The 12,961-nt window shown below is 38.3% G+C and overlaps 1 pseudogene; it reads right to left on the bottom strand.

Moving 5' to 3' along the window:
• Positions 1-559: 559 nt before the first annotated feature.
• Positions 560-3,709, bottom strand: LOC114629284 (annotated as a pseudogene).
• Positions 3,710-12,961: the final 9,252 nt, after the last annotated feature.

Genomic DNA, 12,961 nt, shown 5'->3' with positions numbered 1-12,961 from the left:
AGAGAGAGAGAGAGAGAGAGAGAGAGAGAGAGAGAGAGAGAGAGAGATATCTCAAATGAATGTAACATGATGTCATTTAAGTGGTAATTATTCCACGTGTCTCTTTAGCATGTATTGAAGTGGTCATACCTTACTGAGCGGTAGTCCCTTGGTCAGTTGATTGGCACAACTAGATTATTTCCCTTGCTCGTGTTTTGGGTATGTTGGAATATTAGGTTGCCAGCCTCAACATATTGCAAAGTACTATGCTTTTAAAAACAGCTAACTTCAAACTATTTCCAACAGAAGTTAGTGTTGTTCATTACATGTTTAAAGATGTCTACAGTGTAAAGAGCTAATGGGATGTTTATCCATGGACAGGACAAAGAAGACTCTGTTTGTGGGAAAATATATATATATATGTACATACGTATGTATGTATGTATGTATGTATGTATGTATGTATGTAAAATGATCCACAAAACAAGCTTTTATTAAGAACAACAAAGGGGCTGGGAGTATAGCTCACTAGTGGAATAGTTATTCGGCCTGTGAGAAGCCATGGGTCCTCTCCTCAGAGTCATAAGGAAGAAACAGAAGTACAAACTGCCAAAGCTACAGGGAAGTTCAGTCTTGCCAATTGGTTCTGGAGGCTTACACATTGGAGCCGAGAGAGCACCTGGGGAAGAATATGGACACTGCTGAAATAGGGGCCCAGCGGCTGTCTTCTCAGTCCCCTGTCTTGGCCAAATTTCTCTCTCTCTCTCTCTCTCTCTCTCTCTCTCTCTCTCTCTCTCTCTCCCTCTCTCCCTCCCTCCCTCCCTCCCTCCTTCCCTCTCTTCTCTCCTCCCTCCCTCTCCTCCCTCTCTTCCCTCCCTCTCTCTCCCTCTTCCCCCACCATCACTTTCTCAAAGTTCTGCTCTTGTTCTCAGCCAGACTTACTTTTGTTTTAGTCTGCTTTGTCACGGTTCCTGTCTGGATTCTTGTGATTACAGCCTGACTTCTCATGATTTCTGTCCAACTTCTTATGATTCTGGTCTGATTTGTCCTCAGCATCTGCATGACTGTTCCCAAGTTTCTTGGAATATTTGGTAGCACCAAAGTTATGGTCATGTGGTGAGAGCCAGGACATGAGGTTTGCCTTCACATTCCAGTAATAAAGGAATCCACAAGAAAGGTCAAACACCTTGTACCAGCTTGGTGGCAGGCCCTCTGTCTGGGTAGCCTCATAGTTAACAAGATCATCACCATAGTCTTCAGCAATAATCTCTTCCTCTGGCTCTGGCTCCAGATGTTTGACGATGCCCCTCTTCACCAAGCAGGTCTGCAGTGCAACAGGGTGCAGCATAGTGGGTTACTGACCAGACCTGGGCACTGGAGACTGGATGGACCAAAGACCAAATTCCTCTCAGCATCATATTTTTAATAAAACCCAATTAGTTGATTTCTGATAGATGTTATAAGCATCAGTTTGATGGTGTTCTACTACATAAAGCAATTAAAAATATATAATTTTGAGAAAATCTTCACATTGCCTAAAATCCTTCTTTGTATCTTACTAAATTTTAATTAGCTAAAAATTCTTTATAGCATATATATTCCTTGTGTGTTGTGCCAATATTTTTATGAAGTTGTTGTAGAAATTAAGTAGATTTACATATGTTTCTGTTTGTATAAATTTATTAGAATTAATAGATTTATTCTTTCTGTTCAAGTTACATGGATTAATTGATGTTAAAAACGAAGCCAGAAAAATCTGACCAATTATTAAATCAAAGGAGGAATATACTTCTGATAATCAACTGTTCAATGGCGTTAATGAAATTGTCCATATAAATACCTGAAATACTCCAAAGTATTTCCCTTGGATTTTCAGTTTGTTATTTCTAATGCATTACATTTTAGAAATGGCACTGCAGACTAATACTCTAAACATAATTTAGTTTATGTTTCATTTGTGGGAGAGTTAATGACGTTGGGAAGTAAGTAGTGTTAAGAAATTATAAAAGATAGATTTCCTTCTTTAATGGAGTCATTAAAGATCATTTTGCCTTCGATGCTTATCTTAGAAAAATTAGTTTCTGGGATCAAGGAATTTGAGCATTGTTTATAAACCATTATATACTATCCATAATAATTATAACCTCATAAGAGGAAGTGGAAGAGGCGGAGGGGAAGGAGAAAATATATGACTTGTGTTGATGAGCTGACTGGAAACTTTTAAAATATTTTAGAAGTATGATGAGTGCTATAACTCTTCTAATATGCCCCAGTCAACCATGTCTTTAGCTAAAAACTTAGGCAAAAAGTGTCAAACCAGAACATTAAAGCCATGTTACCCAACTCTGTTGGAGAAAGACAAGCCATACTTCTTGAAAGAGATAGGGGCAGAACCTGAGCCAAGAAGGCCAAAGTTTTGAGAAGTGGTTCATTTCTACTTAAGAAACCGAACACTGATTAGAATTGAAGTAAAGTGCTGAGGAGAACCCAGGAGAAATGGGATAGGGGTTGATGGAAAGGTAATGCACATATAGCCATGCAGCGCTTCACACTTGAGCTTCTAGCAACAGAACCATCCTCAGGTTCTATCTCGGAAAGGATAAGAATCTTCTTGGATGAACTGATGATTCTCATATTTTGTGTATGAAGAAATGAGAAAGTTTGACAAAACATTTTAAACGGGTTTTTGAGTGATTATTTTAGTGTGATGTGTGTGTGTGTGTGTGTGTATGTGCATAAGTGTGAATGCATGTATATGTGTGTGTTAATAATTGCAATGGACACAGAAAAATTAGACTTTGTTGGATTCGGCTATAATAATAAACACTTTCCAATATCTACTCTCATCCTATGATAAAGACTTCATTGTTACAAACATGTTGAGGGTTTGTGTGTTAAGTATCACTTCTTTATATATGGTCTGTTCATTCTGAGATTCAAATCTATCAGGATATGACATTCTTATGGTCAAAGGTAAAGGCCTATTGCTATGACATAGTATCATAAATTTAGTAGCTCAGAACAAGGTCTGAGAGTCATATGTGTAGGCTTGCCTTGAGTTCTGAGTTGCAGGAGACTAAAAACAAGTTGTTGGCTACTGGGTCTAACTGAGGAAGGATATTTTTGAGAAGAATCTACTCAGTAGTCTCAAGTTCACACCAGAGTATAGTTCTTTTAGAATAGGATTTGGGTCTCCTTTTCCTTGTTGTCTGTCTGTGGAGGGACAATTCTGAGGGTCTTTCTCAATTCTGAGCACATAGACTCCCTAAGCCAAGCAATGGGACGCTGAATCTTCCTCATATTTGACATCAGTCCAATATTTCCTCTGCTGTGGCATGACCCTTGCTTTCTCTTCTTCCATTTCTTTCTAGCTGAGTCTTTATAATTTATCTTCTTATTTTTAGAACAGGTGTGAACAAATTCAACCTGAGGTTGGTTAGATTAGGTGTTAGCTGTGGAGTAACCAATGAAACAGCCTTTGGCTCTCATGTCAGTTATATATAATTGCTCCTTTTGGAGTTAAACATCCTTGAAGAGTCTGATTGGTTCTTCCCGATGAAGCAGTGGATATGGGGTGGGATCTCGTTATCCATGATGCATATCTCTCATTTGTATTGTCAGAAGATACCCACTTCATTATAATATCACTTACATTGCACTTTTGACCCTCCTTGTGGATTTTGCAAGAGAAATACAGAAAGGAATAATATAAAAGAATGATCTGGTCCATCATGCTATGGGAGATAGAAACAGTTACTTTAACAGAATGGATATGCAACCCACCCCAGGAATACTCATTAAGCTACTATAAAGATAACAAACCCAGAATCTTAAACTTCATACCTACATCTCTGGTTAACATGATCCTGTGTCTGTGCAGTAAATGCTTGGTTTCTGTCACTGTAATAAATCTTCTCTGGACTGTGGTTTTCCTATCTCTCATTGCAATAAATCTGATTCTTTGTTGTCCGATCTTGAATTCCATCCTCAACAGACCAAGTATTTCCAAGACTCCCACTTCTGATAGCAGATTCACCAGATACTATGAGACAATCTTTCTATTTTTAAAGTTAGTGATTAATGACCTTAATTATATCCACAAAGTCTCTTCACTCTAGTACTTAGAACAGTGTTTTGTTGAATAACTGGGAAACAACAGTCTTTGGGGGCACATCCTTAAATTTTTGTCTTTAGAAATCTAAGAGTGTGATAAATCTCCTAATATATACATGTATTAAAGGCACTATTGAAAAGGCAAGATCAATAGAAATAAAATCAGAATACCCATTGAGTTGTTAAGAGGTACACTAGAAGAGAGTGGTGCTAGGAACTTAGAGAAATTATGAATCCATCCTTTAAATCTGCTTGATGAAAGGAACAAAGGCATTTAAAATTTATTTCAAGGGCACAGAGTCCTCACTCCAGATTCTTGGATTCGTAGTAATGGCATTTGAACCTGCACACAGAAGGCGATTCAACTCCAGGATAGTATGTTGGAGTCTCAGGAGATTCAGGCAGAAGATGAAAATGGATGAGTGGAAAGGTACAGTTTCTGAGTAGGAGCCAGAGAGCTGGAAAGCCTTGCAGATAGCATCTACAGATGCTGAGGGGCAGGCTATTGATGTGCAGGCTACTTATCTCTTAGAAGGTCAGTTGTTCCTCCTATGTCTATACGTTGCCCCAAATAGTATCATGTTTCTTTACATTACATTTAAAATTTTTTATAAAGTATAATTTAGTTTTCTAAAACACTATTTTCTATGTAGTCTGAAAGGTCATATCTCAAATGGCTCTTCACCTAGTCCAAACATGGGAGATATTGCCTAGGTATATCAAAGTGTTTGTTGCTGTGATGGGTAATAGTGATTGTAAATTTAATGGGGTTGGAATCAACTAAGAAACAAACTTCTAGGAAGGTCTCGAAGGGTATTTCTGTGAAGAGTTAGCTAAAGGAAATAAGCCCATCTTCAGAGTGATCAGTATAATCTCGTGACAGCCCAGACATAAACTAGTCCAAACAAACAAACAAACAAACAAACAAAACAAAACAAAAATAAACAAACACCCCTGCAAAATGCATAACAATATGGAAGGTCAAATTTATTGCCAATTCTCATAGTATTATTTGAAAGCAAGTATTTTCTTTTGAAGCTCAGCTCCACATAGTTTTCTTCTATTATTACATTTTGAAATATTTTTTTATTTTATCCATGTTTGTATGTTTCTGTGTGTATGTGCCTGTGAGTGTATATCACATGTGTGGGTACACATTGGGGCCAGAAGATGATGTCAGAACCCCTGGATCTGGAATTGCAGGTGCTAAATCATCTCTTTCAGACCCTCTGTGCTTTAAAAAAAAAATAGGCAGCTAAAATGGGCAGACTAAAATGGTCCTTGAAAACTTCAAGGGGGCAAACAGAAGGAATCCAAAGTCACACGGATGTGCTGGTTTGCCTCTGCAAGAAGGCAATGGGTGCCATCTGGGAGGAGATTTCATTTGCTGCCTAATTAATTCTCCATGTTCCCTGATATGCTAGTGGATAGCTCTTATATACAACTGCAAAAGGGAACAGATGGCTTCACGCAGTTACCTATTGCCTACTGTGATCTTCTCCCTAATTAATCTAAATACAGAGCCCATTATTTAATCTTAATCAAAACTTCAACTAGCTAAGGTTTTTTGGGGTATCATTATGAAGTTATTTTCCTTTGTTCTCCTTTGCTTAATGCATCCTGATGCTTTTCTTGAGTTGTAAGTACTTGAATAGTTGCAGAAGCATCCATTCCAGCTGTGGTGTTGTCTTCTGTAACTACATAGTAAGCAGGTTCTCCAAGTGTTCATGTCAGAACTCTAATCCAGGGACAACTTACATGGACTGTCTGAAATGTTTTTCATTTGATGTGTCACATGAGCACAATAAAGCTTATATTCTTGTGTGTGGGAGGGAGGGGAAGGAGAGGGGAGGAGGAGGGGGAAGGGAAAGAGAGAGAGAGAGAGAGAGAGAGAGAGAGAGAGAGAGAGAGAGAGATAGATAGATTTCATTTTGTTTTATATATCGCCCTTTCTGTGTATACCCTGTGTCTTACATAGGCCAGAAAATGGATCCAGATCCTTGAGAGTTGGCTTTACAGAAAGTTGCTAACCGCCTGACACTAGGAACCAAACTCTTCTTTTGTGAAAGAGCAACAGGTGGTCTCAACAGCTATTTTGGTACTCCAGACATTCATGTGCTTCATTACAAGTAATAATAATAAAAACAATGCTGTAGCTATGCAGAAGATTATATGTCCAGGACTATGAAACATAAAATATCAAATTTTCCTTGTCAACATTAATAAATATTAAATTTTCCCTTTAATATTATTTCATCTGCTGGTCTCAAAATTTTCTGTAATTAATATTTGACATATTTTTTTCTGGTATTGGTAATTCAGTTAGCTTTTTTTCTGGTTTCCTCTTATAATTGTTTAGAGAAATTTGAAAATTAGTGGGGTTGTGATTTCCAGTTAAAATTGGGTTTATAGTATTTTTATCAAGTTATTGGAAGACATATATCTAAGATACAATAGCTATGAATTACAGGAGAGTTACTTTCATTTATTTTCTTTTTGTTTCTTTTGTCTTGTTAAAAACGTTTTCCCTTTTATTGAAAATAGATTCTTTTTTCATACAATATATCCTGATTATTGTTTTTCCTCCCTCCACGCCTCCCAGTTCCTGCCCACATCCTCTCCTCTCTGGATCCATTCCCTTTCTGTTTCTCATTGGAAAAGGACAGCCTTCTAAGAGAAAAAAAACGAAGATGACAAAATAAAATACAGTAAGATGAAGCAAACTAACATTGAACCTGATAACTCAACAGAAGGAAAATATTTTCAAGAGCAAGCCCATGAATCAGACACACTTGTTCTCATAGTCAAGAGTTCCATAAAAATAGTAAGCTGGTAGCTATAATACATATGCAGGGGACCTGGTGTAGACCCATGCAGGCCCTTAGGCTCCGTGAGCTTTTAAGCTCCTTGCTACTTGATGCAGAGGACCTTGTTATCCTGGCTACCTCCATCTCCTGTGGCTCTTAACATCTTTCTGCCTCCTCTTCCTTGGGATTCTTTGAGCTCTGAGGAGAAGGATTCAACGGAGACCTCCCATTTACAATCCCTCCTTGTGTAATATATATCTTAGTCTGCCTCTGTTCCCCTCTGCTGCTGGAGGAAGCCTTTCTGATGATGATTGGATGAGGCACATCTATGAGAATAGCAGAATATCACTAGGAGTCATTTTATTGATACTTTTTGTGTGTTGCTTGTTTGTTTATGCCAGTAATGTTTGATTTTACCCTGGGCCATGGGCTATCTAGTCTCTGGTTCTTGGTTACCCAAGCAATGTTGGGTATGGATTCATTCTTGTGGAATGGGCCGTAAGTCAAAGGAGACTTTATCTGGCTACTCCCACAAGTTCTGTGACACCATTGTCCTAGCATATTTTCCAGGCAGGACATATTATAGGCCAAAGGTTTTATGGCTAGCTTGGTTTCCACATTTCTGTTTTGTTAACCTACAGAGTACTTTTCTTCACCAAAGAGAGTCAAATATAAGGGTGAAGGTTCCAGATAGTTACCAGCTCGACTTTTCCACGTTCAGTGAATTGCGTGGATGTTGCCCTCAGCAATAGGAGCCAGCTGTCAGTTTATGGAGAACTAGCGTTTGTCTTCACAAAAGACTGGCTTGTCTGGGGATTTCCATGGAACTCCCTTGATCAAGAACTCAACTGAATGCAACCCAGTCCTGCCACAGGATGCCTTGTCTTGGAGACAAGAGATGGCCTATTGAGAATCAGATCTCCCATCATAGGAGTTCTCAATAGGATCACCATCACACATCTTAGGAGGTTTCCACGTACTAGGTTTTAATATTATTCCCCAAACATCCCCCAATTCCAGGCATCTCTCCCCATACTTTCTCCCTCTACCCCATCTCCCCCTCACCTGATCCCCCTAATCTCATTCCCATGCACCCCAGTCTACTCATAAAATTTACTTTACTTCCTCCTTCAAGGGAGTTCCTTGCAGCCTCTTTTTAGCCCTCCTCTTTTCTGGATCTAAGGATTGTGGTTTGCTTATCATTACTTAATGGTTAATATCCACTTTTAACTGAATATATTTCATATTTATTTATGTTTCTGAGTTTGAGTTACCTCACTCAGGATGACTTTTTCTATTTCAATTCATTTTCCTGCAAGTGTCACGATGCCATTTTCTAAAGAGCTCAGTAATACTACGTTGTGTAAGTGTACCACATTTCTTTTGTCATTCCTATGGGACATCTAGGTTGTTTCTAGTTTCTGGCTATCATGAATATAGCAGCAATGAATATGACTGACCAAGAGTCCTGTGGTAGGCTGGAATGTCTTTTTGGTTCATACCTAAGAATTGCTCTCAGGAGCAGTGTGGGAGGAGTGGGTATGCCTTCAGTCTACTTGTTGTCCTGGGGGGCACAGGCCTTGGGTTAACACGAGGTATCTGCTGGGGTTGGGGTCTGGGACAAAGCAACAAGTTAGAGGAGAAGGAAACCTAGAAAAGGGAAGTCTGTGTGATACACAGGAGATGGAACACAGGGGAAGTTGCTAAAAGTCTTCTGCAACAGAGCTGGGGATGTGGTTATGGGATAGGATATGGGGAACAGAGTGAGAAAAACTATGGTAAGCCTGCTTGATATTTTTGGTATAGGTTATCAGGGAGTACCTGCTGGAATTTAAGTCTGTGGAAAAAGCAACAATCTTTGGAAGGGAAGTTAGAAGGGGAAGATCTGTGGGATCCACAGGGAAAACAATCAAGGGGGCAGGGAATGGCTGCCAAGGATGCTCTGCTTCAGAGCTGGAGACAAGACTGGGAATTGGATCCCGGTAAACAGAAAGCTACTTTCATTTATTAGAGCTAGAAAAATAATAAGTAATTATGAATTAAGACAGAAAATAACCTCAATTTAACCTCAATTAAGTAAATATGCATTTGATTTTAATAAAATAATTAGCCTAATAATAGTATATGTTATAACTCTGAGTCTTCACAGTAAACAGACTGTATTTCTTACATCAGTCAAGGTAGGATAAATTATATTTTCTGACCCTAGCACTTCTTTACCAAGTCAGGGAATTAAATATCTGTGTAGAGTAACATTTTTCTTTGGGAAGTAGCTAGCTGGAGAATTGATTCATTATGTGTTCCATTTTTATTTTTTATTTTTTTATTTTTTTGCTATAGTTCGTTCATCCACACACATATCATTTTGCATTGCTATTCAACTTTGGCTTTTTACATGATTCTTACACAAATCTGAGAGTTTGGTTCCAGGAATCAAAGATCATATCTAAATCGCTTTTTATCCCCGGAATCTAGAAGTATGATTAGCACATTGTTTGGGATCAATGGGTGTTACAAAATGAATGAATGAATGCCCAGATTTACAGGAAAAGGTGATGACAGGGTACAAGAAAAACTCAACATGCATTTTCTTCAGGTGGAAAATAATGAACCTGATTATTAAGCGCATGTGAAGAGACTCACAATGATTCTCCTCAAATAAAGAAACAGGTATTCTTTTCATGCCCAAGTGGTTCACTCCTTTTATTTCACCCCTTCATGTGCTTCAGGGAAGAGACAAGCCTGAGCACAGATCCCTGCAAACCAGTCAGCTGGGTCTGCCTGCTGGTTGCTTACTGCTGTGTAGATACAATAGAATGAGTTTACTGCCTGTACATCTTAAGGCCTTCTGACTGTGTCCTGGAGTTTCCTCTACCCTCATCTGTAACTTCCATCACTGCTCAAACAATTACAACTGTCAATCTCTTTGTATCTCACCTAAGGTATTTTCTTCTCCTCCCTGCCAATACATTATGTCTAAGAAGCATATTTAGCTCTTATGTGTGGCCTTCCTATAACATATGAGAGAAATATCCAATATATCTGATTATGAAGGTACCTTAGGGAACATGTAAGCATTCTTAGTACTCCTTAGTAGTCCAGGTTCTACAAAATCTATTCAGCAGGATGGAATTTACTACCTTTAAAATATCCATTCTAGTGCAATCAGTATTTTATGACATTTTCTCCAATACTGCATAAAATATATTACCTTTTAACCTGTTTGTGTGATATTCTGAGAAATCATACTATCAATCAAAAGAGAAGCCATCTATATCTGAATGAGACTTCCTGGTATCTTAGTTCATTGGTGTCTAGAACTCTTCAGAAGCATCTTTTGTGTGCCTCCTATATGGTTATTAACATTTAGAGTTTTGCCATTTCCTGGAAGTCACTTATTTCTACATCTTTCCATTATTAGTTAAATCCAGTACTTTTAAAGAATAACGTTTAAGCCAATAGTTTTATTGTGATTTTGTATGTCTCTGTATGTATTTGTGAGAATGCATTTGCGTGCAGGTGTGCATGCACAGGTATGATTGGCGAGCAGATGTCAATGCTTTCTCAATAAGTTTTCCCATCTTTTTTGAGATGTAGTCCCTCGTTGCACTTTGAGCTTACTGATTTGGGCAGGCTGGTTGCCTCATGCCCCTCAGGGATCCTTTACATTTGTTTCCCCAGGAATTGGATTACAGGGACAGATATTCATGCTCCTGCTTTTTACATGGTTGCTGCAGATTTGAACTCAGAATTTAATGATCAAGTAAAAGCACTTTATCAACTTAGCTATCTTTCTAACCATTTATTATAAGTTTGGTGAATTGTATTAAGTTACAACTTCAAATTTTAATTTTCTGTTTGTTTGTTGTTTGTTTGCTTGCTTGCTTGGTTCTTCTACCTATCCATCTATTTAGCCATTTGTTTTTGTGACAACTTAATCTTTATACTCACCCAAAGGAAATAAATGATACGCCTTCAGATCGAGTAATATGTTACTATTAGAACAAAGATACAGAGGGTTGATGGCTTGCAAGTCATACAGCTGTGAACCCATCCACAGTATCCTAATTCTGGAGTAGTAAGTGAAACAAGAATATCATAGTAGATTTACACATTTAGTAGGCAACCAGCTTAATTTATTTTGGGTTATGTGCATAATATCCACCTGTCATTTTGTTTATGACATTTGAATACAAGTTTAATAGCACAAAGACAAGATTGACAACTAAATGTGAAGGGAAGTAAGTTCCCCCATCTTTATGTAGATACCATAGGTATTTCATTGGGATCAATGCGTCATCAATGACTGCTTTAGATCTGATGAAGCAAACTCATAATCCTGTACCTATATGGGTGAGCAGTCCTGGTGCTCCACAAGGCAGCTGTTGTCCAGCTCCCAGAAACATTGACCTTGTTTAGTGTCCTAGATCCAGCTCCAATTACCGCACCCTCAGTTACTCTATTCTTTTGAAGAGCCCTAAGAGAGTAAGACTTTATGTTTTATCCTGGGTCCCGCTCAAGTTATTGCAGACTCAGAGAAGGCTTTCAGTTACATATTTATTCAAGGTTTCAAAATCTTTCAAAACTGGATAATTGGAGCATAGGTCAATACTCAAGACATCTTAGAGCTGAATGGTTTGGTAACTGCTAATTCTTTTTTTTTTTTAAAGATTTATTTATTATTTTATTTATGAGTACACTGTCGCTGTCTTCGGACACACCAGAATAGAGCATCCAATCTCATTAACGGATGGTTGTGAGCCACCATGTGGTTGCTGGGATTTGAACTCAGGACCTCTGGAAGAGCAGTCAGTGCTCTTAACCGCTGAGCCATCTCTCCAGCCCGTAACTGCTAATTCTATGCAGTGTTCTTTTTAGAAACATAAATAAATAAAATCAAAGATCTCCCAAGAAATGATTTTCACTTTACTTAAACCCAAAGCTAATGAGCAGCAACAGAACTCTAAGCATTACAGCTAAACTTATTTTTTTTCCTGTGATGGGTGCTATTTACTTCTCAGATGCATACAAAATTTTGTTTAAATAACAATTGAAAGCTATGAAATAACTCAGCCTGAATGTGGCTGCCATACATGCAACACCCGTTGTTAGATTCCCCCGTTGGAGCTAGACACACAAGCCTATATTACTAGAGGAGTGAACATATATAAGAGGTTCTTTGGGTCTCAGGGCCAGCTAGTCTATCTACAAGAAAAAGCTGCAGGTCCAGGAAGAAACCCTTTCTCAAAAAGTAAGATGGAGGGCAATAGAGAAAGACACACAATATTGTTAACTTTTGACCTTCATGTGTGCCTGCACATATTCATGAATGTGCACATGTGCATATAACTCACACACAAGAACCATGAAGAAAATTATATTCAAGGGATACAATTCTGTTAATATGCTTCTAGATTGTGTCTGATGTGCTGTCATCAAGTCAAAGAATAGTCTTCTTGAAGAATCTCTTGTGTCTGACATGGGTCTGTTGCCACTTCTATTGATTTATTTTCCATTTTGGCTTCTAAATCCTGCCCAAAGTGAACACATTGAACTTTGTTTGTGTGTGCTTTGCTTTTTGTAGCATGGACTCATGTCATCAAGGCTGGCATCGAACTTGATATCTAGCTAAGGATGAATTTGAACTTCTCTGTTGTATATGTTTGTAGTAGCAATATGTGTGTGCAATATGTGGGTATTGATGCATACGTATGTATGTTGGTGTGTGGAGCCATGTAAAAAGAAAGGTGGTGGCCACCTCTATATAAATTCCTGGGGCTGCGCAGCCACAAAGGCATCTCCTGCAAGAGGACCTAATTGAAGACTGCCTGAGAGACCAAGGATTGATGATGCAGACAGTGTCAGTCAATTGGGAACTAAACTTTTAAAACTCCCATTCAAGAATGAATTTGGTACAGTGTTTAGTGAGTAAAGAGGACTTGGTAAATATTCCCTATGTAAGAATGCAGAAAAGAAGCAAATACAATCTCACCTTGTTCTTGAGATTGTACAGTGATGACCAAAGGATCTTTTATGCTTCCAGGTTATTGGCTTTCTAAACT

The sequence above is a fragment of the Grammomys surdaster genome, unplaced genomic scaffold (assembly GCF_004785775.1).
Source record: "Grammomys surdaster isolate TR1022 unplaced genomic scaffold, NIH_TR_1.0 279, whole genome shotgun sequence".
NCBI lineage: Eukaryota > Metazoa > Chordata > Mammalia > Rodentia > Muridae > Grammomys > Grammomys surdaster.
The sequence above is the reverse complement of the archived record's forward strand: the minus strand, read 5'-3'. Positions and strand labels throughout refer to the sequence as shown.